A 21,610-nucleotide genomic window follows, 5' to 3' on the forward strand; every position below is an offset into this window, starting at 1 on the left:
TTAGTAGCGCTGAGGATGAGGACAGTAATTAGACCATTTGTACCTGGTTTAGTAGCATTGAGGATGAGGACAGCATTAACCTATTAGTATCTGGTTTATTAGTGTTGAGGATGAGGACAGTATTAACCCATTAGTACCTGGTTTAGTAGCGCTGAGGATGAGGAGAGTATTAACCCATTAGTACCTGGTTTAGTAGCGTTGAGGATGAGGACAGTATTAACCCATTAGTACCTGGTTTAGTAGCGCTGAGGATGAGGACAATATTAGCCCATTAGTTCCTGGTTAACTCTGCAGGTTCATTTCCATATATGGTATTAACCCATTAGTACCTGGTTTAGTAGCATTGAGGATGAGGACAGTATTAACCCATTAGTACCTGGTTTAGTACCATTGAGGATGAGGACAGTTTTAACCCATTAGTACCTGGTTTAGTAGCATTGAGGATGAGGACAGTATTAGCCCATTAGTACCTAATTTAGTAGCGTTGAGGATGAGGACAGTATTAACCCATTAGTACCTGGTTTAGTAGCACTGAGGATGAGGACATTATTAACCCATTAAACACCTGATCAGACATGAGGACAGTAGAGGTGTGGTGATATCAGTGAGTGCAAAGAGTGTGTGTTTGTGCACATGCGTACGTGTGTGAGAGTGCGTGTGTGTGTGTTTATGTATGTATCCAGTGTGTGTGTGTGTCCTACCCTGCTGAGCTGCGGGGGACAGTGGGCGTCCGCCAGAGCCCTGTTTGCTGCAGGGAGCTCCAGCTCGTCTGAGAAGGAGCTGACTACTCTGCCCAGGGCCCTCAGGATAGACAGGGCCTGCTCACAGAAATGCACACTCTCCTAGGCAGACATGAGGTGAATGTGGAGACTATTGAAGACAAACAGAGAAAATGCTCCTCTGTTCTATCCATTCAGTGGATTTCCAACTACCTGAATCTTCATACGGCATGAATAAGCCACCATGTTCACAGTCTTGCCTGCCAGCTTGAGAATCCAGCCTCTCCTCTCCTCTCTTCTTTTCTCCTCAGGCTGTTGTTGTATCGTGAACAGCATCAGCTTTCCGTGACGGAGAGGGAGAAGCAAGAGTGATGGAGAAGGAGAGAAGAGTGAAGAGTGGATATCATCCCTAACATCAGACGTACAGTGGGGAGAACAAGTATTTGATACACTGCCGATTTTGCAGGTTTTCCTACTTACAAAGCATGTAGAGGTCTGTAATTTTTATCATAGGTACACTTCAACTGTGAGAGACGGAATCTAAAAATCAAAAATCCAGAAAATCACATTGTATGATTTTTAAATAATTAATTTGCATTTTATTGCATGACATAAGTATTTGATCACCTACCAACCAGTAAGAATTCCGGCTCTCACAGACCTGTTAGTTTTTCTTTAAGAAGCCCTCCTGTTCTCCACTCATGACCTGTATTAACTGCACCTGTTTGAACTCGTTACCTGTATAAAAGACACCTGTCCACACACTCAATCAAACAGACTCCAACCTCTCCGCCAAGACCAGAGAGCTGTGTAAGGACATCAGGGATAAAATTGTAGACCTGCACAAGGCTGGGATGGGCTACAGGACAATAGGCAAGCAGCTTGGTGAGAAGGCAACAACTGTTGGCGCAATTATTAGAAAATGGTTCAAGATGACGGTCAATCACCTCGGTCTGAGGCTCCATGCAAGATCTCACCTCGTGGGGCATCAATGATCATGAGGAAGGTGAGGGATCAGCCCAGAACTACACGGCAGGACCTGGTCAATGACCTGAAGAGAGCTGGGACCACAGTCTCAAAGAAAACCATTAGTAACACACTACGCCATCATGGATTAAAATCCTGCAGCGCACGCAAGGTCCCCCTGCTCAAGCCAGCGCATGTCCAGGCCCGTCTGAAGTTTGCCAATGACCATCTGGATGATCCAGAGGAGGAATGGGAGAAGGTAATGTGGTCTGATGAGACAAAAATAGAGCTTTTTGGTCTAAACTCCACTCGCCATGTTTGGAGGAAGAAGAAGGATGAGAACAACCCCAAGAACACCATCCCAACCGTGAAGCATGGAGGTGGAAACATCATTCTTTGGGGATGCTTATCTGCAAAGGGGACAGGACGACTGCACCGTATTGAGGGGAGGATGGATGGGGCCATGTATCGCGAGATCTTGGCCAACAACCTCCTTCCCTCAGTAAGAGCATTGAAGATGGGTCGTGGCTGTGTCTTCCAGCATGACAACAACCCGAAACACACAGCCAGGGCAACTAAGGAGTGGCTCCGTAAGAAGCATCTCAAGGTCATGGAGTGGCCTAGCCAGTCTCCAGACCTGAACCCAATAGAAAATCTTTGGAGGGAGCTGAAAGTCCGTATTGCCCAGCGACAGCCCCGAAACCTGAAGGATCTGGAGAAGGTCTGTATGGAGGAGTGGGCCAAAATCCCTGCTGCAGTGTGTGCAAACCTGGTCAAGACCTACAGGAAACGTATGATCTCTGTAATTGCAAACAAAGGTTTCTGTACCAAATATTAAGTTCTGCTTTTCTGATGTATCAAATACTTATGTCATGCAATAAAATGCAAATTAATTACTTAAAAATCATACAATGTGATTTTCTGGATTTTTGTTTTAGATTCCGTCTCTCACAGTTGAAGTGTACCTATTATAGAAATGACAGACCTCTACATGCTTTGTAAGTAGGAAATCCTGCTAAATCGGCAGCGTATCAAATACTTGTTCTCCCCACTGTATCTCTCCCCCCTCCCCCTATCTGCCAACTGTTTTCATCAGAGAGGAAGAGGAAAAAAAGGATGATGAAGAGGAGGTATCCTCATGCCTGAGTTGGCGTATTAACCGAAGGAACAATTACGAGATGGCTGTATGCTGGGGCACAGTGATGCCGAAACATTGGTGGTTTATCCAATAAATGACTGGGAGCTTATGTATAGAGTGTGCGACTCTCTATTTTTAAAGCCTACAGTGGCCTCTAACCTACCTTGTCGAGGTGTGGCATGACGGTCTCCTCGTCATACTGTACAGGTGGACGTGGTAGCCCAGCGGCGCCCTCATGTGGATGCACAGATTCAGAGTGTTTAATAGTCATGACACCTAGGGCAGTAGAGGGGGGGGGGGGGGGAGAGAGGGGAGAATGAAGGGGTAGAGAGGGGGTGAGTGGAAAGAGAGAGAGGGGTCAGATTAGAGAAAGGGCTCAGATTAGCCCTGAAAGGAACGTGTTATAATTGCAAGACAACATTTCTGTGAAACCAACCCCTCACCAGATAACAAACCATGAAACTTTGAATTGATAAAAACCCAGTGATAGTGCTAGTCCACTGAGAGCTGCTGCACCGAGGCCTAGTCAACTCTGCAGGTTCATTTCCATATATGGTAGGTTAATACTGCCTTCCCCTCATCCCCAATTACAGAGCCATGTCTCTGTCCGGCAGTAATGTCTGCCTGGCTGCCTGGGTTAAGTGTGGTTCACTGATAGAGAGAGTAGTTGTACTAATGCACCACGGCCCACAGCAGCCTGCAGCCCTGTTAGATCCCTGCTAGAGCCCAGCTTGAACCCTGCTAGATCCCTGCTAGAGCCCAGCTTGAACCCTGCTAGATCCCTGCTAGAGCCCAGCTTGAACCCTGCTAGATCCCTGCTAGAGCCCAGCTTGAACCCTGCTAGATCCCTGCTAGAGCCCAGCTTGAACCCTGCTAGATCCCTGCTAGAGCCCAGCTTGAACCCTGCTAGATCCCTGCTAGAGCCCAGCTTGAACCCTGCTAGATCCCTGCTAGAGCTCTTCTAGCATGACAGAGTGGAGCTGGCCTCCTACATCCCATTAGTTTAGCATAATTCAGCCATCACAGCCAAACATGATGGATGACAACAGACCTGATTGGTGTGAAGAGAATAGGATGATGGATAGAGGGAGAGAGGGAGAAGGAGAGTGAGAGAGGTAGATTTATAGTGTGTGTGTTAGTGTGTGTGAGATAGAGAAATAGAAAGAGAGAGAGACATGGAGGAAGATACCATTAGAAAGGGGTTGAACAGAGAGAGAGAGAGATAGAGAGTGAGAGAGTGAGAGAGTGAGAGAGTGAGAGAGTGAGATAGTTAGAGAGAGAGAGAGAGAGAGAGAGAGAGAGAGAGAGAGAGAGAGAGAGAGAGAGAGAGAGGAGCGCGAGAGAGAGAGAGAGATAGAGAGAGAGAGAGAGAGAGAGAGAGAGAGAGAGAGAGAGAGAGAGAGAGAGAGAGAGAGAGAGAGAGAGAGAGAGAGAGAGAGAGAGAGAGAGAGAGAGAGAGAGAGAGAGAGAGAGAGAGAAAAAAAAAGACAAACACACCAGAGTGAGAGGTTGAGATTGAGCTCATTATCAATCGGCTGAATCTGCGTTTTTTTCCACCTACACTTCAATAACGTAGTAGTGCTCAGGGACGAGTGATGCGCTAAGTGTTACGGGTACACCACGGCACAGTGGTAATTGTAGCTCAGTGTCCCTCCGCCTGACCCCAGAATCTAGGCCCCCTGCTTCTAGGCCAACCAGGAGCCATTAATAGAGACTAGGACTGGTTTTGTTTTTCAGAGCATCAGAGCTACTGTATAAGATATCTCCATGGTATGAGGAACTGTAAAGGTTACATGGGGTTATTTTAATCAGTAATACCTTATAAAATCCTGGTCTCATAAGGGCAAACGTTCCACATCCAAACGTCAGGACTTAGGGTGTGGTGAGGCTTTTTTTAATGCACCCTGATGATGGCCAACTTTGAAACAGGACGCCATGTTACTGCCTTGGAGTGTCGTGTTTGGTGCTGTATATATCTATGGGCTGGTGGTGAGGGTGGTCAGGCCAGGTTGGGCCAGTTCTTACCCAGGGAGCACCACCAGCAGGGCAGCCTTGCAGGTGGTGGTCTGGATGTGGAGACAGGTAGCTGACACAGCAGAGTAAGCAGACAGCACCAAGCTACACTCATCAGTATGGAGGGGGTGAGAGGGGGGGTAGGGGGTTAGAGAGGGAAGGAGAGAGAAACCGGGAGGGGGAGAGGGAAAGAGAGAGAGAAAATGGGGAAGAGAGACAGGGAGAGATATAGAAAGAAGGGGCTAGATATATAGGGAGAGAGGGAGATAGAGAGGGAGAGGGGAATCATGTTAGGCAGCAACACAAGGAAAGAGAAGGGGGATGGAGTATGATAAGGCGGTAGGGGAAGGAGAGAGAGCCACGGAGCAAGAGACAGAGAAAAAGAGAAACACATAAGACGTGCCTGAGATGAGTGTCAAACCTTCTCAATGCTGCACGCATGCACACACACACACACACACACACACACACACACACAGGCCCCCAGAGAGGGAGTGTAGTGGCTGCCGTCCTAACACTGTGGGCTGATAACAATCTCAGGTGCAGCGCAGTGTGCTGAGTGCTGGGAGAAGAAAACACACAGCTGTTCCCCTGAACTGGGGGATCTAGCCCAACAGTAGACAGTAGAGCCCATCAGTAGAGCAGGTGTACCTGTGGAGACTCAACAGTAGAGGGCGCTGTGAGGTGTGGTTGGGCTATAGGGAAGTCACATTGGGCAAGTGGGAGTTTGTCTAGGCATGCATGTTTAGTGGAAGTGATGAGTTAAAGAAGCTTTGAGTTTGACAAACACAGTACAAATATAAATGATAGATGTAGCTAAAAGATATTGCTGGATACAGGCTGCAGCATTGTATGTTTGCCCCTGTATTTAAGGCACTGAGATGACAGGTGACACTGCAGATCACAAAGAACTGAGTTGTACAGGTGTTGATTGTGTATGGAAAAAAATTGTCATTACAGTAATGTGTAGTTGTACAGGTGTAGTTGTACATGTGTAGTTGTACAGGTGTAGTTGTACAGGTGTAGTTGTACAGGTGTAGTTGTACAGGTGTGTATTGTACCTGAATATGTGCAGCAGCAAAGGATCCAGGGTGGAGCTCACAGGGCAGTCCAGAGCCGTGGCTGACACTCTGGACGAGATTGTGCTCTGATGATGACAAAATCAGGGATGCCATTCCATTTATCACCACTATAATACAGTTATCATGTATTGTATAGATGACCAAGATCTGTTTCAAATGATCTTAACGTGTGAATTACAAAACATTAGTTAGATACTTGGGAATAAGTTTACATTGAAATGGGATTTCAAGCAGTATTTTGCATTGACCCTGGCCTAGACTGTAAGACAGAAAGCAGTGCTCTTCAGAGCCATAGACATACAGTAGTACATAGATATGTGCCCAGTGGGTCTTACTGGAGAAGTCATCCAAGTCTACCCATGTGCCCTTTAACATGGGCTTCTCAGACACAAACACATTCTGAGACTTCAGTAGCACCGGGCTGGGCTCCTTAGCCGATTTGGGGCACTCTGGGAGCAGGGGACGACTCATACACACTCCTGATCTGTAGAGAGGACAGGTCACACACTGATTGTCACTGAACTGTTAGAGAGCATCTCAAACAGACACAGATCATGATGAGAAAGCTTTGTGTGAGCTGTAAAATTGATTTGTTAGCTGCTTGTGATATACAGCACATGAGAGTTATCAATATACTATACAGTAGATTAAACGTAATCAAGCCCTATAGAAACATTTGTGGCTAGATGGTATACAGCTATGTCAAAATAAGTAATGTTTGACGCGCGTCGGGGAGAATTTTAGCATTTTAGCTAACCCTAACCTTTTTCCTAAGGCTAATCTTAACCTAATTCTCCTAACCTGCTACGTTAATTCTCCTAACCAGCTGAACAAGTTCTGCTAACCTGCTACAAAAAGTAATTTCTGTCCGTAGCTGTATTCGATCTAGTCAAAACCATTAGAATCCTTTACAAATTAAACGCCAACACTAAGGGAATGAATCATCAGCTTGAGTAGATAGGATATAAACTTTTTTATTGGCCATTTTATGGCTGTGAGATAAAGTGTTGCTATTAAATATAAATATCAGTGTTTTTCTAGTGACTCATAGGGAACTTGGTCTGTGCTGATCTACAGTGGGCTTTGTGGGGTCTGGGGCCCACACATTAACATATATCCAGGAGACTGAGTTCAACACTGCTCACTCCCACATAATGCTTCCATCTAAACACACATATAATTTATATATATCAGTGAAGTTCCACTCAAAGAGAAGAACCATTGGGCACAGACGTCAGTTCAACGTCTAGTTTTGATTTACATGTGGTTGAGTTGTCAACTAAGGTGAATCCAACGTGAAACTAAGGTGAATCCACCATTTCATTGGATTTAGGTTGTTGGGTGAAAAATAGACGCTGACTTTTTTAAATGCCCTTACGTTGATTACCTTTTGCAAATCCAATTAGTTCCCAAGTTGATTTAACGTCATCATATTGTTTTTTGGGGGTGAAATGACGTGGAAACAACGTTGATTCAAACAGTTTTTGACCAGTGATGCTTGTGGAGCTATAGATCTACAGCAAAGCGCTGTGCTGAGCAATGGTCGTCTTGTTACTCCAACCGCAGGTGTTACTAAGCAACTAAACGAGGGGAAGAGGGAGGCCGGATAATTGGCCGGTTGTCATGAGGCACAATTCCAGACGCATCTTCAAAGAGTCTCAGCCAAAGAACCAAGGAAGGGAGGGGAGGAGAGAAAGGGGGAAGAGGATGGAGAAAAAAACACATCGTTCCTAAACACATCTGTACACCACCATCAAGTAAATAGATACACTTACTGTACCATTAATGAATATAGGTTGATTTTCATAATACATGTTCTTGTCACAGTGATATTAATGATTCAAACTGATCAGTGTATAGCGCTGTAGTATGATGTAGTGTACAGTCGTGGTCAAAAGTTTTGAGAATGACACAAGTATTGGTCTTCACAAAGTTCGCTGCTTCAGTGTTATGAGATATTTTTGTCAGATGTTACTATGGTATACTGAAGTATAATTACAAGCATTCCATAAGTGTCAAGGGCTTTTATTGACAACTACATTAAGTTTATGCAAAGAGTCAATATTTGCAGTGTTGACCCTTCTTTTTCAAGACCTCTGCAATCCGCCCTGGCATGCTGTCAATTAACTTCTGGGCCACATCCTGACTGATGGCAGCCAATTCTTGCATAATCAATGCTTGGAGTTTGTCAGAATTTGTGGGTTTTTGTTTGTCCACCCGCCTCTTGAGGATCTACCACAAGTTCTCAATGGGATTAAGGTCTGGGGAGTTTCCTGGCCATGGACCCAAAATGTTGATGTTTTGTTCCCCGAGCCACTTAGTTATCACTTTTGCCTTATGGCAAGGTGCTCCATCATGCTGGAAAAGGCATTGGTCGTCACCAAACTGTTCTTGGATGGTTGGGAGAAGTTGCTCTCGGAGGATGTGTTGGTACCATTCTTTATTCATGGCTGTGTTCTTAGGCAAAATTGTGAGTGAGCCCACTCCCTTGGTTGAGAAGCAACCCCACACATGAATGGTCTCAGGATGCTTTACTGTTGGCATGACACAGGACTGATGGTAGCGCTGTTTTCCGGATGCCCCAAACAATCGTAAAGGGGATTCATCAGAGAAAATGACTTTACCCCAGTCCTCAGCAGTCCAATCCCTGTACCTTTTGCAGAATATCATTCTGTCCCTGATTAATTTTCCTGGAGATAAGTGGCTTCTTTGCTGCCCTTCTTGACACCAGGCCATCCTCCAAAAGTCTTCACCTCACTGTGCGTGCAGATGCACTCACACCTGCCTGCTGCCATTCCTGAGCATGCTCTGCACTGGTGGTGCCCCAATCCCGCAGCTGAATCAACTTTAGGAGACAGTCCTGGCGCTTGCTGGACTTTCTTGGGCGCCCTGACGCCTTCTTCAGAACAGTTGAACCTCTCTCCTTGAAATTCTTGATGATCCGATAAATTGTTGATTTAGGTGCAATCTTACTAGCAGCAATATCCTTGCCTGTGAAGCCCTTTTTGTGCAAAGCAATGATGACGGCACGTGTTTCCTTGCAGGTAACCATGGTTAACAGAGGAAGAACACTGATTTCAAGCATCACCCTACTTTTAAAGCATCCAGTCTGTTATTCTAACTCAATCAGCATGACAGAGTGATCTCCAGCTTTGTCCTCGTCAACACTCTCACCTGTGTTAATGAGAGAGTCACTGACATGATGACAGCTGGTCCTTTTGTGGCAGGGCTGAAATGTAGTGTACATGGTTTTTTGGGATTAAGTTCATTTTCATGGCAATTCATTGCAATTCATCTGATCACTCTTCATGACATTCTGGAGTATATGCAAATTGCCATCATCAAAACTGAGGCAGCAGACTTTGTGAAAATTAGTATTTGTGTCATTCTCAAAACTTTTGACCACGACTGTATGTACTAATGGGCCAATGATGGCATCCTATTATGTTGTGGTTGGGTGGAATGGAGAGGTTCTTTACTATTGCTGGTATTGTCGTCCTTCTTCTTGTCCTCTGCTGTAACCTAGGAATAGAGAGAGGGGGGATATTTAACCAGTTCCAAACAGCAGGGGAGAGTAACAGATATACAAACAGGGAGAGAGAGTTCCCAAAAAACAAACAAAAAACAAAAATATTAAATAAAAAAAACAACAGGGAGAGAGAGAGAAACAGAGAGAGAGAAAGAGAGAGAAGCACAGGCATGTCACAGTAGAGCATCAGAGGGTCTGTACAGTCACTGCCTGTAGTAATCCTCCCATCCCAACTGAGCTGGAGACCGAGAGAGAGAGAGAGAGAGAGAGAGAGAGAGAGAGAGAGAGAGAGAGAGAGAGAGAGAGAGAGAGAAGAGACAGAGAAGAGACAGAGAGAGACAGAGCAGAGCGCTATCTGTCATGGGAACACCAGGCAGACATGCCTTAATGTGACAAGGCAATGGGACTCCTTCCTCCCCAGCTAAATGAACACTGCATGGGGACTGTTATCATGAACTTAGCTTGTTAACAGTTACAGAGGGCAGTCATTGTGTTGGGCTCTGGTCAAAAGCACTATATAGGGATTAGGGTGCTACTTCGGATGAAAACAGGGTATGTATGACATCAAATCCTTCAAATGCCCCCTTTTAACTATCCCCATAACAACAGACAGACAAGATGTATCGCAGTGCAAACCAACTCTGATACCATGGTAACAAAGGCAGAATACTGACTGTACCTAGCTCGTAAAGATTTTTTTCCGCCACCTTCATACGCAATCGCACCACTTTAAATATATTCATAAGAAGGAAGGGCAGGAGTTGCTTCAACTGTGCCAATTTAGTTGTGAATGACAATTACAGGTTATTTTGGTGCGACTTCAGACCACGGCTTGCTATGAGTCACAGAGTGTGTGTGCATGTGTGTGACTCCCCACTCGAAAAGAACGAGGGAACGTGACAAAGAGCTGGGCTTTGCGATGGGAGAGACACACTTGACCTCCTTCTCTCCTCCTCCGACCGATAGCAGAGAGAGAGAGGATAATACAGCAGTAGGTGGTGGAGTCCAGCCGTGTAAGAAGTCACTCTGTCAAAAACTTAGCATATCCTTTTCAACACAGAGGAAAACTCCATCCACTGACCACAGGGTCCAGACCAGTGTTTCTATGCTAGTAGGGTACAACAGACATATCTATGTTATTTTCCCCTGGCAGTACAGTTGGCATGGGTACTGTTTTTTAATCCCATCCTTCATGGGGCTGACTCCAATCCAACCGTGAAGTGACTTTGCTTTAATTTTCAACAGCAAGTATCAGCCAGAGTTGGCCTGTCGTCTTAAGACACTTCAACTTCCTACTGTAAGTGTCTGCAATAAAATACACTGTGTGAAATGCAGAAGTTAATTGTAGTTCATTACAGTGAGGGAAAAAAGTATTTGATCCTCTGCTGATCAGTCTATAATTTTAATGGTAGGTTTATTTGAACAGTGAGAGACAGAATAACAACAACAAAATCCAGAAAAACGCCTGTCAAGAATGTTATGAATTGATTTGCATTTTAATGAGGGAAATAAGTATTTGACCCCTCTGCAAAACATGACTTAGTACTTGGTGGCAAAACTCTTGTTGGCAATCACAGAGGTCAGACGTTTCTTGTAGTTGGCCACCAGGTTTGCACACATTTAGTTCCACTCCTCTTTGCAGATCTTCTCCAAGTCATTAAGGTTTCGAGGCTGACGTTTGGCAACTCGAACCTTCAGCTCCCTCCACAGATGTTCTATGGGATTAAGGTCTGGAGACTGGCTAGGCCACTTCAGGACCTTAATGTGCCTCTTCTTGAGCCACTCCTTTGTTGCCTTGGCCGTGTGTTTTGGGTCATTGTCATGCTGGAATACCCATCCACAAGGGAAGGAGGTTCTCACCCAAGATTTTATGGTACATGGCCCTGTCCATCGTCCCTTTGATGCGGTGAAGTTGTACTGTCCCCTTAGCAGAAAAACACCCCCAAAGCATAATGTTTCCACCTCCATGTTTGACGGTGGGGATGGTGTTCTTGGGGTCATAGGCAGCATTCCTCCTCCTCCAAACACGGCGAATTGAGTTGATGCCAAAGAGCTCGATTTTGGTCTCATCTGACCACAACACTTTCACCCAGTTCTCCTCTGAATCATTCAGATGTTCATTGGCAAACTTCAGACGGGCCTGTATATGTGCTTTCTTGAGAAGGGGGACCTTGCAGGCGTTGCAGGATTTCAGTCCTTCACGGCGTAGTGTGTTACCAATAGTTTTCTTGGTGACTATGGTCCCAGCTGCCTTGAGATCATTGACAAGATCCTCCCGTGTAGTTCTGGGCTGATTCCTCACCGTTCTCATGATCATTGCAATTCCACGAGGTGAGATCTTGCATGGAGCCCCAGGCCGAGGGAGATTGACAGTTATTTTGTGTTTCTTCCATTTGCGAATAATCGCACCAACTGTTGTCACCTTCTCACCAAGCTGCTTGGCGATGGTCTTGTAGCCCATTCCAGCCTTGTATAGGTCTACAATCTTGTCCCTGACATCCTTGGAAAGCTCTTTGGTCTTGGCCATGGTGGAGAGTTTGGAATCTGATTGATTGATTGCTTCTGTGGACAGGTGTCTTTTATACAGGTAACAAGCTGAGATTAGGAGCATTCCCTTTAAGAGTGTGCTCCTAATCTCAGCTCGTTACCTGTATAAAAGACACCTGGGAGCCAGATATCTTTCTGATTGAGAGGGGGTCAAATACTTATTTCCCTCATTAAAATGCAAATCAATTTATAACATTTTTGACATGCGTTTTTCTGGATTTTTTTGTTGTTATTCTGTCTCTCACTGTTCAAATAAACCTACCATTAAAATTATAGACTGATCATTTCATTGTCAGTGGGCAAACGTACAAAATCAGTAGGGGATCAAATACTTTTTTCCTTCACTGTAGTTCAATGGGATCAGTAACCAGTTTTTAGTCAGTAAAGTAAAATCATACCGTATTTTAAAAAATCACGAAAGCTGTGATGGAAACAGGAAGTTTCAGTAAATTTTTATAAATGCCGACAGTTAATTTGTTCGTTTGACATGGAAGTATCTTTTTGTGTCGGTAAAATTAATAATGCGAGAAATGTTTATTAGGCTACAGATGAAATTCAAGTAAATTATTATGAACTTCACAGGGTGGTGAAAGTGCATAGTGATGAGCTTGATGCTTCTTTCCAATAAATATCGAGGGTCTTATTCTGGTGACATGGTGATTGATGTTGACTGCCGTTATCCATAATCAAATCAAATCAAATTGTATTTGTCACATGCACCGTGAAATGCTTACTTCCAAGCCCTAAACCAACAATGCAGTTTTAAGAAAATATTTACTAAATAAACTAAAGTAATAAAAACACAATAAAATAACAATAATATACAGGGGGTTCTGGTACCGAGTCAATGTGCGGGGGTACAGGCTAGTCGAGGTAATATGTAGGTAGGGGTAAAGTGACTATGCATAGATTATAAACAGTGAGTAGCAGCAGCATAATAAAAGGGGGGGGGGGGGGGTTCAATGAAAATAGTCTGGGTAGCCATTTGATTAACTGTTCAGCAGTCTTATGGCTTGGGGTAGAAGCTGTTAAGGAGCCCTTTGGACCTAGACTTGGTGGCAGAGAGAACAGTCTGTGACTAGGGTGGTTGGAGTCTTTGACAATTTTTAGGGCCTTCCTCTGACACCGCCTGGTAAAAAGGTCCTGGATGGCAGAAAGCTTGGCCCCAGTGATGTACTGGGCCGTACGCACTACCCTCTGTAGCGCCTTGCGGTCGGATGCCGAGCAGTTGCCAGGCGGTGATGCAACTAGTCAGGATGCTCTCGATGGTGCAGCTGTAGAACCTTTTAAGTATCTGAGGACCCATGCCAAATCTTTTCAGTCTCCTGAGGAATAGGCATTGTCGTACCCTCTTCATGACTGTCTTGGTGTGTTCGGACCATGATAGTTTGTTGGTGATGTGGACACCAAGGAACTTGAAGCTCGACCTGCTCCACTCTGCCAGGTCTCTGATCTCCTCCCTATAGGCTGTCTCATCGTCTTCAGTGATCAGGCCTACCGCCGTTGTGTTGTCGGCAAACTTAATGATGGTGTTGGAGTCGTGCTTGGCCATGCAGTCGTGGGTGAACAGGAAGTACAGGAGGGGACTAAGCACGCACCCCTGAGGGGCCCCCGTGTTGAGGACCAGTGTGGCAGATGTGTTGTTGCCTAACCTTACCACCTGGGGGCGGCCCGTCAGGAAGTCCAGGATCCAGTTGCATAAGGAGGTGTTTAGTCCCAGGGTCCTTAGCTTAGTGATGAGCTTTGTGGGCACAATGGTGTTGAACTCTGAGCTGTAGTCAATGAACAGCATTCTCATGTAAGTGTTCCTTTTGTCAAGGTGGGAAAGGGCAGTGTGGAGTGCAATAGAGATTGCGTCCTCTGTGGATCTGTTGGGGTGGTATGCAAAATGGAGTGGGTCTAGGGTTTCTGGGATGATGGTGTTGATATGAGCCATGACCAGCCTTTCAAAGCACTTCATGGCTACAGACGTGAGTGCTTCGGGTCGGTAGTCATTTAGGCAGGTTACCTTGGTGTTCTTGGGCACAGGGACTATGGTGGTCTGCTTGAAACATGTAGGTATTACAGATTTGGTCAGGGACAGGTTGAAAATGTCAGTGAAGACACTTGCTAGTTGTCCAGTGCATGCTCTGATTACACGTCCTGTTAATCGTCTGTCCCTGCGGCCTTGTGAATGTTGACCTGTTGAAAGGTCTTACCCACATCAGCTACGGAGAGCGTGATCACACAGTCGTCCGGAACAGCTGGTGCTCTCATGCATGCTTCAGGGTTGCTTGCCTCGTAGCGCGCATAGAAGTCATTTAGCTCGTCTGGTAGGCTCGTGTCACTGGGCAGATCGCGGCTGGGCTTCCCTTTGTAGTCAATAATAGTTTGCAAGCCCTGCCACATCCGACGAGCACCAAAGCCGGTGTAGTAGAATTCAATCTTAATCCTGTATCGACGCTTTGCCTGTTTGATGGTTCGTCGGAGAGCATAGCGGGATTGCTTATAAGCGTCCGGGTTAGTGTCCCGCTCCTTGAAAGCGGCAGCTCTACCCTTTAGCTCAGTGTGGATGATGCCTGTAATCCATGGCTTCTGGTTGGGGTATGTACGGTCACTGTGGGGACGATGTCATTGATGCACTTATTGATGAAGCCAGTGACTGATGTGATATACTCCTCAATGACATCAGATGAATCCCGGAATATATTCCAGTCTGTGCTAGCAAAACAGTCCTGTAGCTTAGCATCTGCGTCATCTGATCACTTCTGTATTGAGCGAGTCACTGGTACTTCCTGCTTTAGTTTTTGCTTGTAAGCAGGAATCAGGAGGATAGAATTATAGTCAGATTTGCCAAATGGAGGGCGAGGGAGAGCTTTGTACGCGTCTCTGTGTGTGGAGTAAAGGTGGTCTAGAGGTTTTTTTCCTCTGGTTGCACATGTGACATGCTGGTGGAAATTAGGTCAAACAGATTTAAGTTTTCCTGCATTCAAGACCCCGGCCACTAGGAGTGCCGCCTCTGGGTCAGCATTTTCTTATTTGCTTATGGCCTTATACAGCTCGTTGAGTGCGGTTTTAGTGATAGCATCGGTTTGTGGTGGTAAATAGACAGCTACGAAAAATATAGATGAAAACTCTCTTGGTAAATAGTGTGGTCTACAGCTTAATAATCTCATCATGTAGACTAGCCTACCCGCCTAGCCTACCCGCATTGTATCTGCGAGCTGTGGGCTAGAGTGCATGTGCTAAGACCAGAGTACGCACATTTGCTATTTAATGCCACAAGTTTTGTGACAAAACTATCGGTAGACTTGTGATGGAAATACATTGAACTTTAGATATTTCTTCAGTACACGAAAACTTATGCGAAAAAATACATTTTGTGTGCACTATGTCATCACGCACTGATTTTATCCGCAAAAAGTCTGTCTGGTGGAAACATACCACCGGTGGAAAAATTTGCAAATTTTGTTTAAGTAGATTTTAGAATATTTGCATGAAAAGCTGTGGCCAATTGGATGGAAACCTAGCTAGTGACATGGACCAAACTACAGCATTATGGGACCTGTAGTATTAAGAGGTCAGTTGCATTTTGGGATCTGTAGTAATGTAGTATTGCTGATCCTGTGTCACTGCAGTGGGCTTAGGTGGTGAACCACATTCTTAGCATTCCTGAGGTAAAAATAGCTCTTTGATAGGATAGTCTAATTCTGCTCTCCTCTTAATTGGCTGAGTGGGCCCAGTACTCCAGAGCATTATGGAGATCATGTGATCGTTACCTTACGAAGGGAGATACAAAGGTTCACTTCACTCTGTTTGGCTGGGGTTGGGGTGGGAGGTTTAATATAGAAACACACCCTTTATACTTCAAATGACGTCTGGCCCTAAGCACACAGGAACACACACACACATGCACACACACATGCACACACACACACACACACACACACACACACACACACCAAATTACCCTGCCTATACAGTGCTAACCTCTCTATAACTGGCTATCATTATGCAAGAGGGCGATTAATATAAATTATTTTTTTCAGCAGCGGCAGCAAGCAGCAGCTAGGAGTGAAGTGTAATGTACCCCCTAGGAGACAGACACTGATGGCTTACCATCTAATTGAGCTGCTTTTTTTATCGCCAGAGCACACGACCTCTCCCTTTATGTAATAGCGTGCCGCTCTCACCACTGACTTTCTCTCTCTATATATATATATCTCTATCTCTCTCGATCTCCGTCCATCAGTTTTTTCTCTCTTTAGTACAGATCTCCCCCTGGTCACCGGTCACCCGGGAGACAACAGAAGTGACATTGGGACGGTGGGACTTGAGTCTCGCGTTGTCACTACGACTGAACGTTGCCCTGTCGAGCCCTAAACAGACTAACAGGATAAGAGGGAGAGAGAGAGAGAGAGAGAGAGAGAGAGAGAGAGAGAGAGAGAGAGAGAGAGAGAGAGAGAGAGAGAGAGAGAGAGAGAAAGAAAGAAAGGGAGAGAGCCTGGCCTGAACAGACTAGAGGAGAGAGATATGTGACCCTCTGTAGGCCTAATACTTTTGGTCAGTGTATGAGTGTATGCTCATTAACAGCAAGAGATCTGTCAGGAGAGATCTCTGAGGGGGGTTGGGGGGAACAAAGGTTATGAGTTAGGTGTTGTCTTCTCTAGGATGCCTCTCATGGACCATGTCAGGTGTGGCTCATTGGCTGTGATGTCCACTCTACCTCGGCTGTTTCCACTCCATCCAGTGAGTTGGTGCTGTGTTGTACAGTGCCGGTCTCCGGGGCCTCTTGGCTCTCACTCTCCTCTGTCTCGGCGAAGGACGCCAGCATGGAGCTGCTAGCACGATTCCTGTGACTGCTCTGCTGGGCCTCCCTGGGAACATCATACACACACACACATCATACACACGCATCATACACACATTCTACACATCATAACACATCCTGCACATCATAACACGTTCTATACGTCATAACACATCCTACACATCATAAGAATAGAATAATATAATGGCGCCGGAGAAGATGGCTGCCGTTTTACAGCCCTCTAACCAATTCTACTATTATGTGAGTTTTTTGGCGTTATTTGTAATTTATTCTGTACATAATGTTTCTGCCACCGTCTGTTATGACCAAAAATAGCTTCTGGATATCAGGACAGCTGTCAGGTGTCAGTGTGCAGCGGTAGGACGGAGTCAGGCGCAGGACACAGAACTGAGTAACAGATTAACTTTACTCGGAAAGAAACAAATACTAATTCCACGCAGGGAAATACAGCAGCTCACAGCAGTCATAAACACCAAACAAAGAACAATCACACACAACACCATGAGGGAACCAGAGGGTTAAATAGGGAAACAAATTAACGTGATGGGAACCAGGTGTGTACAATACAGACAAAACAAATGGAAAACAGAAACGTAGATCGGTGGCAGCTAGAAAGCCGGTGACGACGACCGCCGATAGCCGCCCACACAAGGAGAGGCACCAACTTCGGCGGAAGTCGTGACAACAGCGATTACTCACCTCGTATTGGACAAAGATTTTTTCTTCAACGAGTCGGACGTGAAGGATATCCTACAGACACCCGACAAGGCCCAAATCCCCGTAATTTGCATGAGAAAGAGACAGAGATATCGTGGATGTAGGTCGGGGTGCCTTGTAAGGATCCGACGGCGAGCGAGCAAACTGCCTCTTCCATCAATCCTATTAGCCAATGTTCAATCATTTGAAAATAAGGTAGACGACCTAAGATTACGGTTATCCTACCAACGGGACATAAAAAACTGTAATATCTTATGTTTCACCGAGTCGTGGCTGAACGACGACATTGATAACATACAGCTGGCGGGATATACGCTACATCGTCAGGATAGAACAGCTGACTCTGGTAAGACAAGGGGTGCCGGTCTGTGTATATTTGTAAACAACAGCTGGCGCAAAAAAAAATCTAATACTAAGGAAGTCTCAAGGTTTTGCTCGCCTGAGGTAGAGTATCACATGATAAGCTGTAGACCACACTATTTACCAAGAGAGTTTTATTTTATATTTTTTGTAGCTGTCTATATACCACCACAAACCAATGCTGGCACTAAGACTGCACTCAATGAGCTGTATAAGGCCATAAGTAAACAGGAAAACGCTCATCCAGAGGCAGCGCTCCTAGTGGCCGGGGACTTTAATGCAGGGAAACTTAAATCCGTTCTACCTAATTTCTACCAGCATGTTAAATGTGCAACCAGAGGAAAAAAAACTCTAGACCACCTTTACTCCACACACAGAGATGCATACAAAGCTCTCCCTCACCCTCCATTTGGCAAATGTGACCATAACTCTATCCTCCTGATTCCTGCTTATAAGCAAAAACTAAAGCAGGAAGCACCAGTGACTCGGTTAATAGAAAAGTGGTCAGATGATGCAGATGCTAAGCTACAGGACAGTTTTGCTAGCACAGACTGGAATATGTTCCGGGATTCTTCAGATAGCATTGAGGAGTACGCCACATCAGTCACTGGCTTCATCAATAAGTGCATCGATGACGTCGTCCCCACAGTGACCGTACGTACATACCCCAACCAGAAGCCATGGATTACAGGCAACATCCGCACTGAGCTAAAGGCTAGAGCTGCCGCTTTCAAGGAGCGGGACTTTAACCCGGACGCTTATAAGAAATCCCGCTATGCCCTCCGACGAACCATCAAACAGGCAAAGAGTCAATACAGGACTAAGATTGAATCGTACTACACCGGCTCTGACGCTCGTCGGATGTGGCAGGGCTTGAAAACTATTACAGACTACAAAGGGAAGCACAGCTGCAAGCTGCCCAGTGACACAAGCCTACCAGACGAGCTAAACCACTTCTATGCTCGCTTCGAGGCAAGCAACACTGAAACATGCATGAGAGCACCAGCTGTTCCAGTTGACTATGTGATCACGCTCTCTGTAGCTGATGTGAGTAAGACTTTTAAGCAGGTCAACATTCACAAGGTCGCAGGGCCAGACGGATTACCAGGACGTGTACTCCGAGCATTTGCTGACCAACTGGCAAGTGTCTTCACTGACATTTTCAACATGTCCCTGACTGAGTCTGTAATACCAACATGTTTCAAGCAGACCACCATAGTCCCCGTTCCCAAGGACATTAAGATAACCTGCCTAAATGACTACCGATCCGTAGCACTGACGTCTGTAGCCATGAAGTGCTTTGAAAGGCTGGTCATGGCTCACATCAACACCATTATCCCAGAAACCCTAGACCCACTCCAATTTGCATACTGCCCCAACAGATCCACAGATGATGCAATCTCTATTGTGCTCCACACTGCCCTTTCCCACCTGGACAAGAGGAACACCTACGTGAGAATGCTATTCATTGACTACAGCTCAGCGTTCAACACCATAGTGCCCTTAAAGCTCATCACTAACCTCTGCAACTGGATCCTGGACTTCCTGTGGTAGGCCTGATCACCGACAACGATGAGACAGCCTATAGGGAGGAGGTCAGAGACCTGGCCTTGTGGTGTCAGGATAACAACCTCTCCCTCAACGTGATCAAGACAAAGGAGAGGATTGTGGACTACAGGAAAAAAAAGAGGACCGAGCACGCCCCCATTCTCATCGACGGGGCTGTAGTGGAACAGGTTGAGAGCTTCAAGTTCCTTGGTGTCCACATCATCAACAAACTATCATGGTCCAAACACACCAAGACAGTCGTGAAGAGGGCACGACAAAGCATATTCCCCCTCAGGAGACTGAAAACATTTGGCATGGGTCCTCAGATCCTCAAAAAGTTATACAGCTGCACCATCGAGAGCATCCTGACTGGTTGCATTAACGCCTGGTATGACAACTGCTCGGCCTCCGACCGCAAGGCACTACAGAGGGTAGTGCGTACGGCCCAGTGCATCACTGGGGCCAAGCTTCCTGCCATCCAGGACCTCTATACCAGGCGGTGTCAGAGGAAGGCCCTCAAAATTGTCAAAGACTCCAGCCACCCTAGTCATAGACTGTTCTCTTGCTACCGCACAGCAAGCGGTACTGGAGCGCCAAGTCTAGGTCCAAAAGGCTTCTCAACAGCTTCTACCCCCAAGCCATAAGACTCCTGAACAGCTAATCATGGCTACCCGGACAATTTGCACTGCCCCCCCCACCCCCACCCCGTCCACCTTTTTTGCTACTCTGTTTATTATTTATGCATAGTCACTTTAACTCTACCCACATGTACATATTACCTCAATTACCTCGACTAGCCGGTGCCCCCGCACATTGACTCTGCACCAGTACCCCCCTATATATAGCCTCCCTACTGTTATTTTATTTTACTGCTGCTCTTTAGTTATTTGCTTTTTTTGCTTAACACTTTTTTTTATTTGTTTTACTTTGCATTGTTTGTTAAGGGATTGTAAGTAAGCATTTCATTGTAATGTCTACACCTGTTGTATTCGGCGCATGTGGCAAATAAAATTTGATTTGATAACACATCATAACATCCCACATACATCATATCACATGAAACATCATGTACACGCATCATACACAGACATAACATTTTAGTCATTTAGCAGACGCTCTTATTCAGAGCGATTTACAGTTAGTGAGTGCATACATTTTCATACTGGCCCCCCGTGGGAAACGAACCCACAACCCTGGCGTTGCAAGTGCCATGCTCTACCAACTGAGCTACAGACATCATACACATCACACACAAGGGTATTGATACTAATACAAACAGTGAGAGACTACACTACAATATATATACAGTAACCACAGTGATAGGTCAGTGAACACTGTTACACCAATAGAACATACCGTATACTATTCATGGGAGAACCATGAAAGTAGTTTGAGATATGGGCTGAGTTTGAGCATTGAAGCATTCAACATAAATAATGTTTATGTATGGGGTCTATTTCATCTAGCAGACATACAGTATACATGCACTCCAATCTGAGACATACAGATAACTAGCTATGTCCAGGAGCGTTTGTGTCTAAAGGCATTGACTACATACGCACATGCTGCTAAAGAGCCAAGATGCTCCAACGCTACAAGGCATGTATACTGTATACATGTGAGCACACATACATACCCACACACACACACACACATACACAAACACCCTGGGGGCAGAGGAGTCTGGTCTGTTGGGATTCCACTGACTGCCTCGTTCTGTCCTTTCAGAATAAACCCACTGTGTGGTGTAGCTGTGTATAGTACAGCTCTGGGGCAGCAGGCATGGTCAACAGCCTGTAGTTGAAGAAGGGGCTGGAGACCTAGATGAACTGCTCTGGTTTCACCACCGCTGGCTCTGTGCAGAGAACAACACGTGTTATGATGTATAACATCTTATTTTTCTTTCTAATTTCTACTCTAATTTCTAGTTTTCTAAGATTTCAATTCCTATCGTCACAGTGTGCTGACTTCCAAGCACCCCCACATCCCCTCAACCTCCTAACTTAATCCCCTATTCCCTCTCACCATCCTTCCCTCATCTGCCTCCCTCGCCCTCTCCCTTCACCCTCTCTCACCCCTCCCCACTGTTGCGCAGCACTTCCTCTACCCCTCCCATCTGCCTCACCCCTTACCCAACCCTTACCCAACCCTCTCCTCCCTCTCTCTCCTCCCTTCCTATTT

General features: G+C 45.7%; 1 pseudogene across 1 annotated transcript in view; it reads right to left on the reverse strand.

The window, feature by feature from the left end:
• Positions 1 to 21,610, reverse strand: part of LOC311106778 (androglobin-like) — an 89,773-nt pseudogene that overhangs the window by 24,799 nt on the left and 43,364 nt on the right. The window contains exons 10-18 of the transcript in view: positions 21,194 to 21,284; positions 16,700 to 16,850; positions 6,254 to 6,440; positions 5,898 to 5,983; positions 5,488 to 5,531; positions 4,849 to 4,941; positions 3,505 to 3,770; positions 2,987 to 3,099; positions 702 to 842 (exon numbers count right to left, since the gene is read on the reverse strand). The product of the transcript in view is annotated as an androglobin-like (transcript). The remainder of the gene's footprint in view (positions 1 to 701; positions 843 to 2,986; positions 3,100 to 3,504; positions 3,771 to 4,848; positions 4,942 to 5,487; positions 5,532 to 5,897; positions 5,984 to 6,253; positions 6,441 to 16,699; positions 16,851 to 21,193; positions 21,285 to 21,610) is intronic.

The sequence above is a fragment of the Coregonus lavaretus genome (genome assembly GCF_964263955.1).
Source record: "Coregonus lavaretus genome assembly, chromosome: 31".
Taxonomy (NCBI): domain Eukaryota; kingdom Metazoa; phylum Chordata; class Actinopteri; order Salmoniformes; family Salmonidae; genus Coregonus; species Coregonus lavaretus.